Raw genomic sequence first — 20,075 nt, forward strand, 5'->3', positions numbered from 1 at the left:
CCCAGCCCATGGCAGTCTCCACCACACTGTTGCCTTCCTTGATGCCCCTCACCATGAAGAAGCTCGAGCTCCAGGCTTAGGGTCTCATCCTGTCACGGGCTGAGGAGCAGCAATGTCTCAGAGGTCCAGTGGGATTTTAGTGTCATTCAGAGCTGCTCTCCAGCCCTCAGCTCTCCTCACTGCTGAGTTCCCACTCCCTTTTCCTTGTCCTTGCAGCAGGAGGAGCTCTGTGAATCCCCTTGAGCCTCCCCACTCTTCCCAGCCCACGCACCCACCTCAGTTAGGCTGAAGCTGCAGCTTCTCTGTCTCCTCTGGCACACCAGTCCAGTCCCCTGTGCGGGGAGCCCCAGCCCCAGAGCACAGCACTCAGCAGTGCACTCCGGGCTGGAGCAGCTGCCCTGCAGCCCTGGCTTGGCTGTTTGTGGCAAGGGAATGCTCCCTGTTTGCAGCTGTCCCTGCAGGATGGCCCCAGGCAGAGCCCAGCCCCTGAAGCTTGGGGCAGACAGTGGTCCCAGAGCTGAGGTTCATGGGGAGCACCCACAGCTGTGCCTTGCACTCTGTTGCCGTGTGTCACAGTGCAGGCTGGCTTGTACTGGGTGAATGTACCAGCCCCTGGTTTGACTGACAGGGGCTGCGCCCATCACATCTCTGCCAAGACTGCCGGCATTTCCCAGGCCAGAATCTGAAGGGGCACAGAGATCAGTGAAATTATCCAGACTGGGTTTTTCAAAAGCCCTTTAGAAGGAAGGGTTTGAGAACAAACGCTCTCTGTTTGCCACATGAACATCGGGGTGAGTGGTCTCTTTGGCTCCAACCCACTTTCCTCCCCGAGCCAACGTTACCCACTCCCTCACACATCCTCCCCGTGCCTTCCCACTGCCTTGTCCCATCAGGGCTTCCACAGCCCCTCATCCCTTGGTGGCCCCGTCCCCTAAGGGTCTCCCCCAGCCCGGCCAACCTGCCCGGCAGCAGCGCCGCAGCCCCACAGGAGCTCCAGAGGAGCCCCATCAAGAGGCACCTCGGAGCCCTCAGCAATCCAGCCAGCAACACACGGGCAGGAGGACACAGACGGCGGTTCCTGCCTGGGACAGGGCTTGTGGCCATCTCCAGGCACTGGTCTCACAGGGATCCCCGCAGCTCCAGCTCCTGCCCATCCGCTCTATTGGCAGCACAAAGGCTTCAGCAGAACCACCAAAGGCCAAGGGGCTTCTGGCCATTTTCCCTGCAACCCTGTGTCACGATCCACTTGTGCGGGGTGTCGTGATGGTTCTTTTCACCGATCCCAAAAGTGCAAAAAGGCAAACAACAAGGGACTGTCAGTTAATCACAACAAATGTACCTTTATTAAGGGCCAAAACAGTAAATGCGATAGTGGGGATCAGAACGGAGATAAAAGGATAGAGAGAGAGAGAGAAAAGAGGGGGATGGGAATAGCTACCAACACAGGCGAGATCCTCAGTGGTCTGGACAATGAGGATCCGTCTATCATGTTGGGGAAATCTTCAAAATTCTGGTCAATTCAGGGGTTCAGTTATAGTCCACAGAGGAAAGAGGGGGGAACATGCAGGAAAATGAGAGTCTATTGTGATTGCTGTGGGGGAACAGGTGAGTCCACTGAATCCACCAATGCAAGGTGAACACAATGAAGAATAAGTCCATTGGAATTACTGAAGGGAAGCAGGTCATGTCATTAGTGGTCAGACCACCATTTCCCCCCACTTCCTGTGGTAGGGGTCTCAGTCTCAGTCCTTGGGAGGAGGGTTCTCAATCTTTGTCTGTCATGGTGGTAACAGGGCAGATGAGGGCTCTTCAGTGAAGGACCATGGGAGTCACCCCAAAAGTTCATTCGGCTTCAGGAGGAGAGTGGACAAATATGCAGTAGGCCGTTCCTTGCTGGGTCCATGCCAGGTCCTTGCCGCTTCCTTGCCAAGTCCTTGCCGACTCCTTGCCAAGTCCTTGCCAGGCCTTGTTCGGGACAGCTAACGTAATGGTGCAGCAACTGCACCTGCACTGCCGCTCTCTCCAAGCTGGAACTGTAGTGGGGGAAGGGGTTTCTCCTCGTGGCAATCGGTAGGCAAAGGTGGGGGTTTCAGACGGCCTCTTACACCAGCATACCTCTCATATAAGGTACCACTGGAACATTGTCTCCATCTGTTGTGTGCAAGGGCTCAGATTGGGAAGGGCCTGGTCAGTTAGTGGAACCTCTGGTGTTCACTAACCAGGTGGGCTTTGCTGAATTAATCTCCCAGTTCTTGAAAGTCCCCCCACCCAGTGCCTTCAAGGTGGTTTGAAGCAGGTAATTTAACCGTTCAACTTTCCCAGCCGCTGGTGCATGATAAGGAATATGGTGCACCCACTCAATGCCATGTTCCCTAGCCCAGGTGTTGATAAGGCTGCTCTTGAAATGAGTCCCATTGTTGGACTCAATCCTCTCAGGGGTACCATGCCTGCACAGGATTTACTTTTCAAGGCCCCGGATGGTGGTCTGGGCAGTGGCGTGAGGCACAGGGGAGGTCTCCAACCATCCCGTGGTGGCTTCTGCCATTGTGAGCACGTAGCGCTTGCCTTGGCGCGTCTGAGGCAGTGTGATGTAGTCAATCTGCCAGGCCTCCCCATACCTGTACTTGGACCATGGCCCACCATGCCACAGGGGCTTCACTCACTTGGCCTGCTTGATCTCAGCACACGTCTCACAGTCATGGATAACCTGAGAAATACTGTCCATGGTTAAATCCACCCCTCAGTCTCATGCCCACTTAGAGGTGGCATCTCTGCCCTGATGATCTGAGGCATCATGGGCCCATCCTGCTAGGAACAACTCCCCCTTGTGTTGCCAATCCAAGTCTGTCTTTGACACCTCTATCACTGCAGCCTGATCTACCTGCTCGTTGTTTCGGTGTTCCTCATTAGCCCGACTCTTGGGGACATGGGCATCTACATGACAGACTTTCACAGACACATTTTCTATCCAAGAGGCAATGTCTTTCCACTCATTAGCATTCCAGATTGGTTTTCCTCTACGCTGCCAGTTGGCCTTTTTCCACCTTCCCAGCCAGCCCCACAGAGCATTGGCTACCATCCAAGAATCCATATAAAGGTCGAGCTTTGGTCACTTCTCTCTCTCAGCAATGTCCAGGGCCAGCTGAACGGTCTTGAGTTCAGCAAGTTGACTTGATCCACCTTCTCCTTTACTAGCTTGTGCTACCTGTCGTGTGGGGCTCCATACGACTGTTTTCCACTTCCAGTTCTTCCCTACAATGCAGAGTAGAGCACATTCTTCATCTCTGGTCCCATCCTGACTGGGACAAGGGCTACTTCCTGAGCGATCTCCTGCTTAATCTCGGTGAAAGCTTGTTGGTATTCAGGGCCACAGTGGAAATCGTTCTTTTTGTGGGTGACCAGGTAGGGAGGGCTCACAATCAGGCTGTACTCGGGAATGTGCATTCTCCAAAAAACTATGGCGCCTAGGAAGGCTCGTTTTTCCTTCTTGCTGGCTGGTGGAGATATCACAGTGATCCTTTTGGTGACCTCAGTGGGAATCTGATGCCGTTCATGTTGCCACTTTACTCCCAGGAACTGGATTTCTCAGGCAAGTCCCTTGACTTTGCTCCTCTTGATGGCGAAGCTGGCTTCCAGCAGAATCTGGATGATCCTCTCTCCTTTCTCAAATTCTTTCTCAAACTTCCATTGCCATGTTCCCCCACACAATGATGTCATTGATGTACTGCAGGTGTTCTGGAGCTTCACCCTTTTCCAGTGCAGCCTGGATCAGTCCATGGCAGATGGTGGGGCTGTGCTTCCACCGCTTGGGCAGTCGGTTCCAGGTGTACTGCACACCTCACCAGGTGAAAGCAAACTGAGACCTGCATTCTGCTGCCAGAGGAATGGAGAAAAACGTGTTAGCAATGTCAACAGTGGCGTACCACTTTGCTGCCTTGGACTCCAGCTCGTGCTGGAGTTCCAGCATGTCCGGCACAGCAGCGTTCAGCAGTGGAGTCACTTCATTCAAGGCACAATAGTCCACTGTCAATCTCCATTCTCTGTCAGACTTGTGCACAGGCCAGATGGGACTGTTGAAGGGTGAGTGGGTTTTGCTGACCATCCCTTGGCTCTCCACCTAACCGATCATTCTGTGGATGGGGATCACGGCACCTCGATTCATCCGATACTGCCAGCGATGCACTGTCGAGGTGGCAATTGGTACTTGTTGCTCTTCCACCCTCAGGAGTCCTCCTGCAGATGGGTGCTCTGACAGTCCAGGCAAGGTGTTCAACTGCTTAATGTTGTCTGCCTCTACAGCAGCTATGCCAAAAGCCCACCTAAGTCCCTTTGGTTCTTTGTAATTGCCGCTCTGGAGGAAGTCTATGCCTAGAATACCCAGGGCCTCTGGGCCAGTCACAATAGGATGTTTCTGCCGCTCCTTCCCAGTCAGGCTCTGTCACCAGAGGACACAAGGAAAAACGACACACCACAGCTTTGGTCACCATGAAGAGACTAATTTATTTTTTCTGACTCCAATCATTTATAGCTCTCAAAAGGTGCCAGTGGATTGGAAGGTGAACGTACCACCTCTCCAACGACACTGGACAAACTACCAGTCTATCAAATTTCTCCGCCTCTATGAAAGAATGCAAAACAATAGGTTGTTTACAGAAAGTTGCGTGAGAAAGTTCTCTACAAGAATGTAAATTCAGAAGGCTTTAGAAAATCCTAAGAAATCAGGGTGACATCTCACCCTTCTCAGTTTAAAAAAAAGAAAAAGGAAAAAGAAAAATGAACAGTGTTCAGTGTCCATTCATGGAGGAATCATCGGGCCAGCCCGACCTGTCTGTCCTGGCTACTTGTGTCTGGGCGCAATTCTCGGATATATGGAATTTGGGAGGCCAAAGTCTAATTTTTGCCATGGTCTTTGGCAAGAAGGCTGTTTTTTATCCATAGGAAGGAAGGAGCAGAGCCCCTCTGTTTCAGGGGCAGATGAGAGGTGACCACTGGAGGCCAAGGCCAGGCAGAGCTGGCAGGTTTTTCTGAGAGATACCTTTGCATAGAGGAAATTTTAAAGGAGCTTACCAATTTTGGCAATGGGCAGCTGAAAAGAGGGACAGTTCTTTCCATTAGGAAGGAAAGCACGGAGCCCCAGTGCTTCAGGAGCTGATGAGAGGCAGCCCTTGGCATTCCAACATCAGCCAGTCCTGTCAGGTGGCCCCTGGGAGGCCAAGCCAGCCAGACCTGTTCCATGTTCCCTCGGTTCCATGAGGCTCCACAGTGTCCCAATGGTCCCTTGCTTCCATGAGGCCCTGAGGTATCACAATGCCCCCTTGGTGACACGAGGCCCTGAAGGGTCAGAATGGCCTCCATGGTTCCATCAGGCCCCACAGAGTCATAATGGTCTCTGGGTCCATGAAGCCCCGCTTGTCACCATGGCCCCTTGGTTCCATGGGCTCCAGTGGTGCCACAATGATCCCCTTGCTTCCATGAGGTCCCCACCGTGTCACAGTGATCTCCATGGGAAGGAAAGAACTGAGCCCCAGTGTGGCAGGGGCAGCCACCAGAGGCCAAGGCCAGCCAGAATGGATGGTACTGGCAGATTTTGCCTGGGAGCAACCCTTGGGTATAGGTAATTTTGGAGGTGGAACCCCAATTTCGGCCATTTCTGCATAGATAAGAAGGACAGTTCTTTTCCACAGGAAGGAAAGCACAGAGCCCAAGTGTTTCAAAGGCAGAAGAGGAGAGAGGTGGCTCCTGGAAGGCCAAGCCAGCCAGACCTGTTTGTCCTGGCAGCTTTTGTCATGAAGGGATCCTTGTATATATGAAATTTGGGAGGAGGAATCTCAATTTCGACCATGGATACCTTGAGAAGAAGGACGGCTCTTTTCCATAGGAAGGAAGGCATCGAGCCCCAGTGTTTTGAGGCAGGTGAGAGGCAGTTCCCAAGAGGCCAAGGGCAGCCAAACCTTTAAGTCCTGGCTGCTTTCACTGGGGAGCAATCCTTCGACGTACGGAGTTTTGGAGGTGAAATCCAAGTTTTGGCCATGGGCACCTGGTCAGGATGGATGGCTTTTTCCTATAGAAAAGAAAAGCACAAAATGCAAGTGTTCTGGAAGAAGATGAAAGGTGGCCACCCTTAGGCCAAGCCAGCCAGACCTGTCTCTCCTGGCACCTTTTGTCTAGGGGCTATCCTTGGACACAGGGCATTTTGGAGGTCGAATCTCAGTTTTGGCCGTGGGTGCCTGGAAAGGAAGAGGCGTTCTTTTCATTAGCAAGGAGAGCACAGAGCCCCAGTGTTTCAGAGGCAGATGAGTACCAGCCCTCAGGAAGCCAAGGCCAGCCAGAGTTGTCTCTCCTGGCAGCTTTTGTCTGGGAGCTATCCTTGGATATAGGGAATTCTGGAGGCAGATGCCCAATGTTGGCCATGGGTACCTAGTTGAGATGGATGTTTTTTTCCCATATGAAGAAAAAGTACATGGTCCCAGTGTCTTAAAGGCAGATGAGAGGTGGCCCCTGGGTGGCCAGGGCAGCCAGATCTGTCTCTCCTGGCAGATTTCATCTGGGAACAATCTTTGCATATAAAGAAATTTGGAGAAGGAATCCCGGTTTTGGCCCTGGGTCCCTGGAGGAGAAGGACAGTTCTCTCCCATAGGAAGGAAAGCCCAGAGCCCCAGTGCTTCAGGGCAGGTGAGAAGCAGCCCTTGACATGCCAAGGTGTCCTAGTTTAGGGCAAATTTGGGAGAAATCCTCCAGGAGGATCCCCCAGAAAGTAATCCCCCCCCCCCCATGGCCCCTCCCCTACCTGCTTCGGAAAGAATTTCCTTGGAGAGAAGTGGAAAAAAACCCTGTTATTCAACAAGCAGAACACTCCCCAATACAAAAAAAAAAAAAAAAAAAAAAAAAAAAAAAAAAAAAAACACTAACTAATAAGCAAAAACAAAAGCAAGGGCAAAGCGAAAGCAAGCAAGCCAGCAAGCAAGCAAGGAAACCTAGCCTCTCCTAGACACAGACCTTGGGGGGAGGTGAGCTGGCTGATAACAAGACAAAACAAACCTTCACTTTCAGAGTCAGTCCTGAAGGCACAGAACATAATATCAGGCACAAACAGAACACATGATTGGGGATAGAAGCACCATAACGTCACCCTAGGACATTCCACACCTTATCTCCAAATCGTTAACATACTACCAAAATTCATGTAAAAACTTCATCAAGTTAAATCTTCCATCTTTCACTTACTCATCCTTCCATCTCACTTGCTCAAATCTTCGACACTTACACATTTCCTTCTGTCTCATGTCGGTGTGGTTTAATGTACAGACAGTGGCAGTAACATCCAGCAAACAGTGATATTTGCATATGAGCCTCACCCCACAATCAGATCTCCCTGAGGTACACATCATGTTCTTCCAACTCTCTGCATTATTCACCGTGTACAACCTGGTCCCTGAGCAAAGACAATCCCACAAATGGGTTTGTCTGTACTCGAGGCAGAGTTGATCCACACTGTCTTCCCTAACAAACCTCTGATATGTGCCACTGGGACTTTATCTCCGTCTGCGATATTCAGGGACTCAGACTGGGCAGGACCTGCTCCACTGGTGGAATCTCGGGTGTTAACTAACCAGGTGGCCTTTGCTAAATGCTGCTCCCAGTTTTTGAAAGATCCCCCACCCAATGCTTTCAAGGTGGTTTTTAACAGTCCATTGTACCTCTCCACTTTGCCTGCAGCTGGTGCATGGTAGGGGATATGGTACACCCACTCAATGCCATGTTCCCTAGCCCAGGTGTTGATAAGGCTGTTCTTGAAATGAGTCCCCTTGTCGGACTCAATCCTCTCAGGGGTACCATGCCTGCACAGGATTTACTTTTCAAGGCCCAGGATGGTGTTCCGGGCAGTGGCATGAGGCACAGGGGAGGTCTCCAATCATCCTGTGCTGGCTTCTACCATTGTGAGCACGTAGCGCTTGCCTTGGAGTGTCTGGGGCAGTGTGATGTAGTCAATCTGCCAGGCCCCCCCATACCTGTACTTGGACCATGGCCCACCATGCCACAGGGGCTTCACTCACTTGGCCTGCTTGATGGCAGCACATGTCTCACAGTCATGGATAACCTGAGAAATACTGTCCATGGTTAAATCCACCCCTCGGTCTCATGCCCACTTGTGAGTGGCATCTCTGCCCTGATGGCCTGAGGCATCATGGGCCCATCCTGCTAGGAACAACTCCCCCTTATGTTGCCAGTCTTTGACACCTCTATCATTGCAGCCTGATCTACCTGCTCGTTGTTTCGGTGTTCCTCATTAGCCCGACTCTTGGGGACATGGGCATCTACATGACAGACTTTCACAGACACATTTTCTACCCAAGAGGCAATGTCTTTCCACACACAAGTAGCCCAGATTGGTTTTCCTTTACGCTGCCAGTTGGCCTTTTTCCACCTTTCCAGCCAGCCCCACAGAGCATTGGCTACCATCCAAGAATCCATATAAAGGTCGAGCTTTGGTCACTTCTCTCTCTCTCAGCAATTTCCAAAGCCAGCTGAACGGCCTTGAGTTCAGCAAGTTGACTTGATCCACCTTCTCTTTCAGTAGCTTGTGCTACGTGTTGTGTGGGACTCCATATGGCTGCTTTCCACTTCCAGTTCATCCATACGATGCCACAGGAACCGTCAGTGAAAACAGCGTATTGAGTTTCCTCTGCTGGTAGTTGGTTGCATGGTGCACCTTCTTTAGCCCTTGTCACTTGTTCCTGCTGCTCTCCGTCAGTGAGACCAAAGTTGTCACCAGCAGCCAGTTTGTAATTATCTCCAAAATCCCAGGGCAATTCAGGTTTCCAATCCGGGTGTGCTGCATGATGAGAGTAATCCATCTGCTCCATGTGGCAGCAGTGTCGTGGAGGGTAGTGGGAACCTTTCCTTTAAACATCCACCCCAGTGCCGTCAGTCAGGGTGCCAGGAGGAGTTGTGTTTCTGTGGCAATCACCTCGGAGGCAGCTTGAACTCCTTCATAGGCAGCCAAGATTTCATTCTCTGTGGGAGTGCATTTGGCTTCAGACCCTCTGTAATTTCAGCTGCAGAATCCCAGTGGTCGGCCTCAAGTCTCCCCAGGCACCTTCTGCCAAAGGCTCCAGGACAAGCCATTGTTCCCAGCTGCAGAGTAGAGCACATTCTTCATCTCTGGTCCCATCCTGACTGGGCCAAGGGCTACTGCCTGAGCAATCTCCTGCTTGAGCTGGGCGAAAGCTTGTTGGTGTTCAGGGCCCCAGAGGAAATCGTTCTTCTTGCAGGTGACCAGGTAGGTAGGGCTCACAATCTGTCTGTACTCGGGAATGTGCATTCTCCAAAAACCTATGGCACCTAGGAAAGATCATGTTTCCTTCTTGCTGGTTGGTGGAGACATCGCAGTGATCCTTTTGGTGACCTCAGTGGGAATCTGACACAATCCGTCTTGCAACTTTACCCCCAGGAACTGGATCTCTCGTGCAAGTCCCTTGACTTTGCTCTTCTTGATGGCAAAGCTGGCTTCCAGCAGAATCTGGATGATCCTCTCTCCTTTCTCAAGTACTTCCATTGCTGTGTTCCCCCACACAGTGATGCCATTGAGGTACTGCAGGTGTTCTGGAGCTTCACCCTTTTCCAGTTCAGCCTGGATCAGTCCATGGCAGATGGTGGGGCTGTGCTTCCACCGCTTGGGCAGTCGGTTCCAGGTGTACTGCACACCTCACCAGGTGAAAGCAAACTGAGACCTGCATTCTGCTGCCAGAGGAATGGAGAAAAACGTGTTAGCAATGTCAACAGTGGTGTACCACTTTGCTGCCTTGGACTCCAGCTCGTACTGGAGTTCCAGCATGTCCGGTACAGCAGCGTTCAGCGGTGGAGTCACTTCATTCAAGGCACGATAATTCACAGTCAATCTCCATTCTCTGTCAGACTTGGGCACAGGCCAAACGGGGCTGTTGAAGGGTGAGTGGGTTTTGCTGACCACCCCTTGGCTCTCCAGCTAATGGATCATTTGGTGGATGGGGATCATGGCACCTTGATCCATCCAATACTGCTGGGGGTGCACTGTGGAGGTGGCAATTGGCACTCACTGCTCTTCCACCTTCAGGAGTCTTCCTGCAGATGGATGCTCTGACAGTCCAGGCAAGGTGTTCAACTGCTTAATGTTCTCTGCCTCTACAGCAGCTATGCCAAAAGCCCGCCTGAGTCCCTTTGGTTCTTTGTAATTGCCGCTCTGGAGGAAGTCTATGCCCAGAATACCCAGGGTCTCTGGGCCGGTCACAATAGGATGTTTCTGCCACTCCTTCCCAGTCAGGCTCACCTCGGCTCCCAACAGGGCCAATTGCTGTGATCCCCCCGTCACCCCAGCAATGGAAACAGGTTCTGCCCCCACATGTCCCGATGGTATCAGGGTACACTGCGCACCAGTGTCAACTAAGGCATTGTATTTTTGTGGCTCTGATATGCCAGGCCATTGGATCCACACCGTCCAGGAGATCCGGTTTTCCTGTGCCTCTTCCTGGCTATAGGCAGGGCCCCTGAAATAATAACCCTGGTTATTATTTCTTTCCTGGGCATACATGGTAGAGGTATCTTCAAGGGGATCTGACAGATCATACCCAGCTGCTCGGTCATGGGAGGTTGAGACTATCTTCACTTTAGTGGAACTCCCTCGGTTAGTGTCCTAGGGTGACATTATGGTGCTTGTATCCCCAGTCGTGTGTTCTGTTTATGTTTGATATTATGTTCTGTGACTTCAGGACTGACTCTGAAAGTGAAGGCTTGTTTTGTCTTGTTATCAGCCGGCTCAACTCCCCCCCATGGTCTGTGTCTAAGGGAGGCTGGCTTGCTTGCTTGCTTGCTTTGCTTTGCTCTCACTCCTGCTTTTTGCTTTTGCTTATTAGTTAGTTTAGCTGGGCAATCCAATTTTTTCCCTGGACTGTTTTTTTTTTTCCTTTCCCTTTCCTGAATACCATCCCAACCTGCTCTGGACTGGAACCTGGGAAACACCAAGACACACTGAGAGCCAGCATTTTGTGACCTGCAGCAGCCATCCCCAGCACTGGAGACCGAGAACCGGGCGACCACCCCCAGGAGAGACTTTCCGAATTTGTCATCTCTTCAGAACGGTGAAAGAGTTTTGTCATCTGGTGTTGTTTTTTGTGTTGGGGAGTGTTTTGCTTGTTAAATAAACATGTTTTTTTTTCCACTTCTCTCCCAGGAAATTCTTCCTAAACCAGGTGGGGGAGGGGCTGTGGCAGATTTACTTTCTGGGGGCTCCTTCCAGAGGTCTTCTCCTAAATTTGCTCTAAACTAGGACAAATATTTTGGCACCCAACTCGTGGCTCGAGAGAGTGGAAAAAACCCTGTTCTAATAATATTTTGGTTGCAATTACTCTGGGCTGGTATAGAGAGTTACTGGCTGTGCTTTTTGAATTCACAATGTCTCTTGGGGTGCAGGCCTGCATGTGTTTCTGGTCCCTAGGGTTTTTTGAGGTCTTAATACCTCTATGGTCCTTAGGTTTATTTTCTTATCCCGAAATAGCTCCGGTATTGTCCCTAATATGTAGTTTTTGCAGTAGAAGGGCACTGACCAGAATATCCATTGGGCTGGGCTTAGTTGTAATGGCTTGCAGGAGGTTTATAAAGGTGCTGGAGTCTGTTCCAGGAATGTTTGGTTCATGGTTATGGTGGTGCACCCAGTTTGTTAGAGTAGAAGCAGGAGATGAGGCTTTTCAGCCTTTGCTTTCCTTCTTCTCCTCTGAATCTGTTACATCCCTATTGGAGAATGTTCAGTTTCCCCTGAATGTTAAAGAGACCATCTTTCTGGTATTTAATTTGGTAAGCTTTCTCTATACAGTCTGCAGCTTCTCTAGAATGAGGGCTGAGATTTCTAGAAGGGGTGATGAGACCCCTGACCCAGGAGTAGACCCAGGCGTGAGAAATCCTGAGTGGTGTGGGAAATGGACCAAATCTTAAAGGAGTTTTCTGACCCTATAGTCTGGGACTTTCCATGTGAACAAATTCAGAACCCAGCTGAGGTGGCAAAGTACCTGAAAGAGAAGTGCCATGATACCCCTAAGGAGAAAAAGATCATTGCAGTGAGCTGGGCCCTGGCATATGCTTATCGCACTCTGCTAGACCCTGTAGGGCAGCAGACAGAGGAAGGGGGGCAGGGAGATAAATCAGCAGCGATCCCAGTCACTCAGGCTGCAGCCAACAGCCCAGGCTCGAGGCCAGCAGCTAAACCAGACTGTAAGCCTCAACCAATGGCTGTTGCTACCAGCACGAGAAGTGGAAAGTGCACAGACAAGACCAATCGACCAGTGGATGACGATGATGATTATGATGCAGAAGAAGGACCCTCAATGCCTCCTGACACAAAATCAGGAGTCAAAGAAACTGGTACAAGATCAGAAGCCAATATTGAGTCCTTTTCCCTAAAGGACCTCCGTGGCCTAAGAAAGGATTACACTCGACAACCTGATGAGTCTATAATTAGTTGGTTGGTCCATCTTTGGGATGCTGCAGGTGAAGTTACAATTCTGGACGGCACTGAAGCGAGGCATTTGGGATCCCTGTCACATGATCCTGTCATCGACCAAGGAATAATGAAGGGGGGGCTAAACCTCACAGCCTCTGGGCACGGCTCCTGGAAAGTGTAGCACAAAGATACCTGTGTGCAGATGATCTTTATATGCAGCAGACCCAGTGGAAGACTATAGAACAAGGGATCCAACGCCTGAGAGAAATGGCAGTGGCAGAGATTATCTTCTCTGATGACATAACAACTAGGAATCCAGACATGGTACCATGTACATCTGTGGTGTGGCAAAAACTTGTACGGCTGGGGCCACATGAATGCACTTCTGCTTTAGCAATAATGAAGCGGGATGAGAAGGATGAGACCGTGCTCAATATGGCGAAGAAGCTCCAGGCATATGCAGATGCTCTGCATGGCCCAACAGACGCCAGAATCACAGCAGTGGAAACACGTCTGCAGAAATTAGAAGACAAGATAGAGGAGAATCACAAGAAACTCAGGGAGGAGATTAAAGAGGACCTTCTCCAAATCTCAGCAGTACAAATTAGAGGCCCTGGTATCCAACGCAGGCATTCCCCAGATGGGGAGAGAAGGTACACCCCACAAGCTGAGCTGTGGTTCTTCCTGAGTGATTGCAGAGAAAACATGAGGAGATGGGACAGAAAATCTACTGCTGCTCTGGCATTATGGGTGTGTGAATTGAAGGAAGGCAAGACTCAGAGAGGAAGTTCCACCAAAAGGAAAGCAGCTCCAGTTGGCCATAGCCAAGCTGCCAGGTATGATGTGAATGATGATGATGATGACATGTCCGATCTCCTTGAAGGAAGCTCTAAGACATATGCCCAGGGAAAGAAGGATAACCAAGCTTAGAGGGGCCCTGCCTCTAGCCAGGTAGAGGTGAGGGAAAACTGTGTTTTCTGGACTGTGTGGATTCGTTGGCCTGGCACATCAGAACCACAAAAATAGAAGGCTTTGGTTGATACTGGTGCACAATGCACATTAGTCCCATCGAGACATGGTGGGGCAGAACCTGTCTCCATCGCTGGTGTGACAGGGGGATCACAAGACTTTACCTTGGTGGAAGCTGAGGTGAGCCTGACTGGAAATGAGTGGAAAAAACACCCTATTGTGACTGGCCCAGAGGCCCCATGCATTTTGGGCATAGATTACCTCCAAAGGGGGTATTTTAAAGACCCAAAAGGCCTGAGGTGGGCATTTGGGATAGCAGCTGCAGTGACAGAGGACATCCAGCAATTGAACACCTTGCCTGGACTGTCCGAGAATCCAACTGCAGTAGGACTTCTGAAGGGAGAAGAGCAAAGGTACCAATTGCCACTTCAACAGTGCATTGCCGACAGTACAGAACAACTCGAGATGCTGTGGTTCCCATCCATGAGATGATTCGAGAGCTGGAAAGCCAAGTGGTGGTCAGCAAAACCCACTCACCCTTCAACAGCCTCATTTGGCCTGTATGCACGTCTGAAGGAGAATGGAGATTGACAGTGGACTACTGTGCATTGAATGAAGTGACTCCACCACTGAGCGCTGCTGTGCCAGACATGCTGGAACTCCAGTACAAGCTGGAGTCCAAGGCAGCAAAGTGGTACGCCACTGTTGACATTGCTAACGTGTTTTTCTCCATTCCTCTAGCAGCAGACTGCAGGCCTCAGTTTGCCTTTATGTGGAGGGGAGTGCAGTACACCTGGAACTGACTGCCCCAGGGGTGGAAGCACAGTCCTGCCATCTGCCATGGACTGACCCAGACTGCACTGGAAAAGGGTGAGGCTCCAGAACACCTGCAGTACGTCAATGACATCACTGTGTGGGGGAACACAGCAGCAGAAGTGTTTGAGAAAGGGGAGAAAATCATCCGAATCCTCCTGGAAGCTGGTTTCACCATCAAGAAGAGCAAAGTTAAGGGACCTGCTTGAGAGATCCAGTTCTTGGGAGTGAAGTGGCAAGATGGACGGTGTCAGATTCCTATGGATGTCATCAACAAGATCACAGCTATGTCCCCACCAACCAATAAGAAGGAAACACAAGTTTTCTTAGGCACCATAGGCTTTTGGAGAATGCACATTCCTGAGTACAGTCAGATCGTGAGCCCTCTTTACATGGTCGCCCGCAAGAAGAACAAGTTCCATTGGGGCCCTGAGCAGCAACAAGCTTTCCCCCAGATTAAGCAGGAAATTGCTCAGGCAGTAGCCCTTGGACCAGATGTGAAGAACGTGCTCTACTCTGCAGCCAGGAACCATGGTCTGTCCTGGAGTCTTTGGCAGAAGGTGCCTGATGAGACTCGAGGCTGACCATTGGGATTCTGGAGTCAAAGTTACAGAGGGTCTGAAGCCAACTACACCCCAACAGAGAATGAAATCTTGGCTGCCTATGAAGGACTCCAAGCCGCCTCAGAGGTGATTGGTAAGGAAGCACAACTCCTCCTGGCACCCCGACTACTGGTGCTGGGGTGGATGTTCAGAGGAAAGGTTCCCTCCACCCACCATGCCACCAGTGCTACATGGAGCAAGTGGATTGCTCTCATCACGCAGCACGCCCATATTGGTAAACTGAATCGCCCTGGGATTTTGGAAGCAATTACAAATTGGCCTGAAGGTGAAAGTTTTGGTGTCACAGATGAAAAACAAGAACCAGTGACACAGGCTGAAGAAGCTCCACCATGCAACCAAATGCCAGCAGAGGAAACACGCTACGCTCTTTTCACTGGCGGTTCCTGTCACATCGTAGAGATGAATCGGAAGTGGAAAGCAGCCGTATGGAGCCCCACACGATGGGTCACAGAGGCCACTGAAGGAGAAGGTGGATCAAGTCAACTTGCTGAACTCAAAGCTGTTCAACTGGCCCTAGACATTGCAGAAAGGGAGAAGTGGCCAAAGCTCTACCTCTACACTGATTCATGGATGGTAGCCAATGCTCTGTGGGGATGGCTAGAGAGATGGAAAGAGGCTAACTGGCAGCGTAGAGGAAAACCAATTTGGGCTTCTGATGAGTGGAAAGACATTGCTACCCGGGTAGAGAAACTACCTGTGAAGGTTCGCCACATAGATGCCCTCGTCCCTGAGAGTAGAGCTAATGAAGAGCAGCAAAACAATCAGTAGGTGGATCAGGCTGCAAAGATAGAGGTGTCAAAGATAGACTTGGATTGGCAACACAAGGGAGAGTTGCTCCTAGCACAATGGGCCCATGATGCCTCAGGCCATCAGGGTAGAGATGCCACCTCTAAGTGGACACGAGATCAAGGGGTGGCTCTAACCATGGACAGTATTTCTCAGGTTATCCATGACTGTGAGACGTGTGCTGAGATCAAGCAGGCCAAGTGAGTGAAGCCCCTATGGTATGGTGGACAGTGGTCCAAGTACAGGTATGGGGGGGCCTGGCAAATTGACTACATCACACTGCCCCAGACACACCAAGGCAAGCGCTATGTGCTCACAATGGTAGAAGCCACCACGGGATGATTGGAGGCCTGCCCTGTGTCTCGTGCTACGGCCCGTAACACCATCCTGGGACTTGAAAAGCAGGTCCTTTGGAGGCATGGTACCCCTGATAGGATTGAGTCTGACAACGGGACTCATTTCAAGAACAGCCTTATCAACACCTGGGCTAGGGAACATGGCATTGAGTGGGTGCACCATATCCCCTACCATGCACCAGCTGCAGGCAAAGTGGAGAGGTAGAATGGACTGTTAAAAACCACCTTGAAAGCATTGGGTGGGGGATCTTTCAAAAACTGGGAGCAGCATTTAGCAAAGGCCACCTGGTTAGTTAACACCCGAGGTTCCACCAATGGAGCAGGCCCTGCCCAGTCTGAGTCCCAGAATATAGTAGACGGAGATAAAGTCCCAGTGGCACATATCAGAGGTTTTTTAGGGAAGACAGTGTGGATCAACTCTGACTCGAGTACAGACAAACCCATTGGTGGGATTGTCTTTGCTCAGGGACCAGGTTGTACATGGTGAATAATGCAGAAATATGGAAGAACATGATGTGTACCTCAGGGAGATCTGATTGTGGGGTGAGACTCATATGCAAATATCACTGTTTGCTGGATGTTACTGCCACTGTCTTTACATTAAACCACACCAACATGAGACAGAAGGAAATGTGTAAGTGTCGAAGGTTTGTGCGAGTGATATAGAGGGAAATGTATGTCAAAAGTTTGAGCAAGAGAGATGGAAGGAAATGTGTCTGAGTAAGTGAAAGATGGAAGTTTTAACTTGATGAAGTTTTTACATGACGTTTGGTAGTTATGTTGACGATTTGGAGATAAAGAGTGGAATGTCCTAGGGTGACGTTATGGTGCTTGTATCCCCAATCGTGTGTTCTGTTTAGGCTTGATGTTATGTTCTGTGCCTTCAGGACTGGCTCAGAAAAGTGAAGGTTTGTTTTGTCTTGTTATGAGCCGGCTCATCTCCCCTCACAGTGTGTGTCTAGGAGAGGCTAGGGCTTGCTGGCTTTCTTGCTTGCTTGCTGGCTTGCTTGCTTTCACTTTGCTCTTGCTCCTGCTTTTTGCTTTTGCCCTTGCTTTTGCTTATTAGTTAGTTTAGCTAGGCAATCCAATTTTTTCCCTGGACTGTTTTTTTTCTTTCCCTTTCCTGAATACCATTTGAACTTGCTCAGGACTGGGACCTGGGAAACACCAAGAAACACTGAGAGCCAGCATTTTGTGACCTGCAGCAGCCATCCCCAGTGCCGGAGACCGAGAACTGGGCAACCACTCCCAGCAGAGACTTTCTGAATTTGTCACCTCTTCAGTGTGGTGAAAGAGTTTTTGTCATCTGGTGTTGTTCATTTTTTGTGCTGGGGAGTGCTTTGCCTGCTCAATAAACAGGTTGTTTCCACTACTCTCTAAGGAAATTCTTCCCGAGCCAGGTGGGGGTGGGGCTGTGGGGGTTTGCTTTCTGGGGGCTCCTTCTGAAGGTTTTCTCCCAAATTTGCCTGAAACCAGGACACATTACTATATCAGCAGGCTGTTCTTTGGTGAGATCCAGCAGGGCCCTGTTCAGCCTGAGCTCAGCAAACTGACTGGCCATGAGCCACTGGTGGATGTACCTCACCATGGCAGGAACCTGGAGAAGGCACGGGGAGACTTGGAAAGCTGCCAGAGGGAGGAATGTCCCCAGCTTCCCCAGAGAAGTGCTTCCCTTGCCACCACACTGCCATGGCCTCAAAGGCTTCCAGTGACCAGTAGGCATGGCTTAGGAGGCCAAGCAATTCCTGGGAGGATCAAACCATGGCCACAGGCTGCTTACTTGCTTTGGATTGCAAAACCCCTCCTCTACGAGCATATCCAGCAGGGCAGCACAGGTCTTGGTTTTGAAGATGTGCGAATATGCTCTGAGCCCTGTGCCCATGGTGCTGGTCTCTTCCTCCCGAATCCTTTTGATGAATTTGAAAACCAGCTGTAGGAGAAAGGCAGGAAGCCAGGGATGCTCCAAGCACGGTGCTCGGCTGAGCGGTGACAGCAGGCCCAGCCCAGCTGGGGATAGCTGCAGGTACCTGCGCTGTTCTGTGGAAGAGGCCACGGGTGTGTTCCTGCTCTTGTGTGCGCTGCACGGCTGCACCTGGCAAAGAGCGAGCGCAGCCTGAGCTGAGGAGCTGTGGGAGAGGCCGGAGAACACAGCCCAGCCCTGCGCTCCCCTGGCAGGGACAGCCCTGGGATGCCCCAGGGGATGGAGCAGGGCCACTGTGGGGTGTCTGCCCAGCCCCTCTTTAGTCCTGTCCATGGGCAAGTGCCCAGGGGATGGGCTGGGATGGGCTGGGATTGGATGGGATGCCATGGGATGCCATGGGATGGGATGTGGCCAAGCAGCCCAGCAGCCCAGCTCTGCCACTCACCCTCCTGCTGAGGCTTGAACTGCACCACCTCTTCAGTCTCCTGTGCTGGGCCAGCTCCAGGGCCTTCTTCCTCTCCTCCACCCAGGCCAGCTTGGGCACTCTCGGGGGTCTCTGCTCCATTTCAGTGATCGGATTTGTGGCTACTTGCAGAAGAGATGCCTCGGAAAAGCTCCGAGTCAGCAAGGCCTGCAGTCGTGCCTGGAAGGCACCTTCAAGAGAGAAGCCTCAGGAAGGCTACAGGACAGCAAGTCCTGCACTCTGGTCTCGAGGGCTCCTGCCACAAGGACAGGAGACTCCTATCGACGATTGTGGTCTGGCCTCGAGGGCACCGGTGGCAGGGATGGGAGATGCCTCTGGGGCACAGAGTCCCACGGTCTGCCCTCGAGGACACCTGCAGGAGAGCAGCCTCAGGAAGGCCATGGGTCACCAAGTCCTGTGGTCAGGCCTCGAGGTCACCTGCAGGAGTAACGCCTCGGAAAAGCTCCGGGTCAGACACGAACGAGTGCGCTGTGCGGGGGCTCCTCATGGCACCGCTCTGTCCCGTCCTGTCCCGTCGCGTGCTCCGAGCACTGTGGCGTGGTCTTGTCACCGCCAGCTCCTATGTCAGCCTGTGTCACAAAGGGCCCTTGGACACGCTGTCCCGTTCCATGCCACGGTGACCGTGCTGCACGTGTCACAAAGGGCCCCTGCACACACTGCCCCCTGCCCTGGGGCTGCCCCCAGCCCACCCAACTTGGCTCAGGTTGGAAGGAATCCCTCACCCCAAGTGTCTAAGACAGCCCGACAGGATCTTTAGGAACGGCTCAAACCATCAGCAAACGCTGCCCTGCTCTGCAGGCTCAGGGCAGCAGAAGGAGCCCCCAGGGCTGCCGACGCAGCCGCGCTGGGAAGGGCACGGGGCTTTCACAGAAGCTGGCACGGCCTCCTTGGGACACGTCCCGGCTGGTGGCCATCCTAAACCCGCGGGTGTGACACAGACAAGGAACGTGTGGGCCAGGGCAGGAATGCTGCTCTGACCCCTGGGGCCCGGGGAGCGCTGACATCAGCAGGTGTGGCAGGGTCCCTGCCCAAGCAGACCTGCCACCCCCCGAGCCCTGGAAGCGCCGGTGCCCGTCTCCTGCGCCAGAGACCTGTGCCCGTGGGGGGCTTCTGTGCCAGAGGGAGCCAAAGCCCACGTGCACTGGGGGCTGCGCTCCTGCCTGCAGGGGCTGTTGGCAGGAGCACCTGGAGCAACTGCTGGCAACACTTGGTCTCTGTCAGAAGCTCTTACTCCATGCTGAAATTATTTTCTCATTGCAGTTATTGCCTTCAGCACAAAAACACCTTAGTGGCGAAGGCACAGAAGAATCTGGAAAGTAAGAATCCTCAATTCAGGAAAGCTTTACTTCCCATTGCTCAACTCAAGTAGTTCCAAAAAGTTGCAAACTTCCCAAATTAATTGGGATGGCCTGAGGAGGTGAAGAGTTGGAATTTTGCTTCCCATCTCAAAGCAGCAACTCATTTGCCTTAACCTCATCCACTGAGGGTCACTTTACAGAACATAACACTACACAAAAAAAGGGCAAAACTAAGGGCCATTCTTTGGTTTTCTCTGTAGGGATGATAATATCCTTATTCTCTTAAGAAATAAAAGCTCTCAAGAAATGAAAGTCCACTCAGTGGTAGAAAAGTAGCCCAAAGAAATGAGTAGATG

The 20,075-nt window shown here is 51.5% G+C and overlaps 1 long non-coding RNA gene and 2 pseudogenes across 1 annotated transcript; 1 reads left to right on the forward strand and 2 right to left on the reverse strand.

Moving 5' to 3' along the window:
* LOC137464036 (zinc finger protein 208-like) overlaps positions 1 to 20,075 on the reverse strand; it is a 1,110,012-nt pseudogene that overhangs the window by 617,029 nt on the left and 472,908 nt on the right.
* The window catches only part of LOC137464035 (zinc finger protein 850-like), a 1,110,255-nt pseudogene that overhangs the window by 608,610 nt on the left and 481,570 nt on the right, over positions 1 to 20,075 (forward strand).
* LOC137464044 (uncharacterized) lies at positions 17,520 to 18,493 on the reverse strand. Its single transcript, XR_010994052.1, has 4 exons — positions 18,383 to 18,493; positions 18,044 to 18,108; positions 17,797 to 17,946; positions 17,520 to 17,613 (listed from the first exon to the last, which is right to left on the reverse strand). It is a non-coding gene; the product is annotated as an uncharacterized lncRNA (long non-coding RNA).

This window comes from Anomalospiza imberbis, chromosome 35 (assembly GCF_031753505.1).
Source record: "Anomalospiza imberbis isolate Cuckoo-Finch-1a 21T00152 chromosome 35, ASM3175350v1, whole genome shotgun sequence".
NCBI lineage: Eukaryota > Metazoa > Chordata > Aves > Passeriformes > Viduidae > Anomalospiza > Anomalospiza imberbis.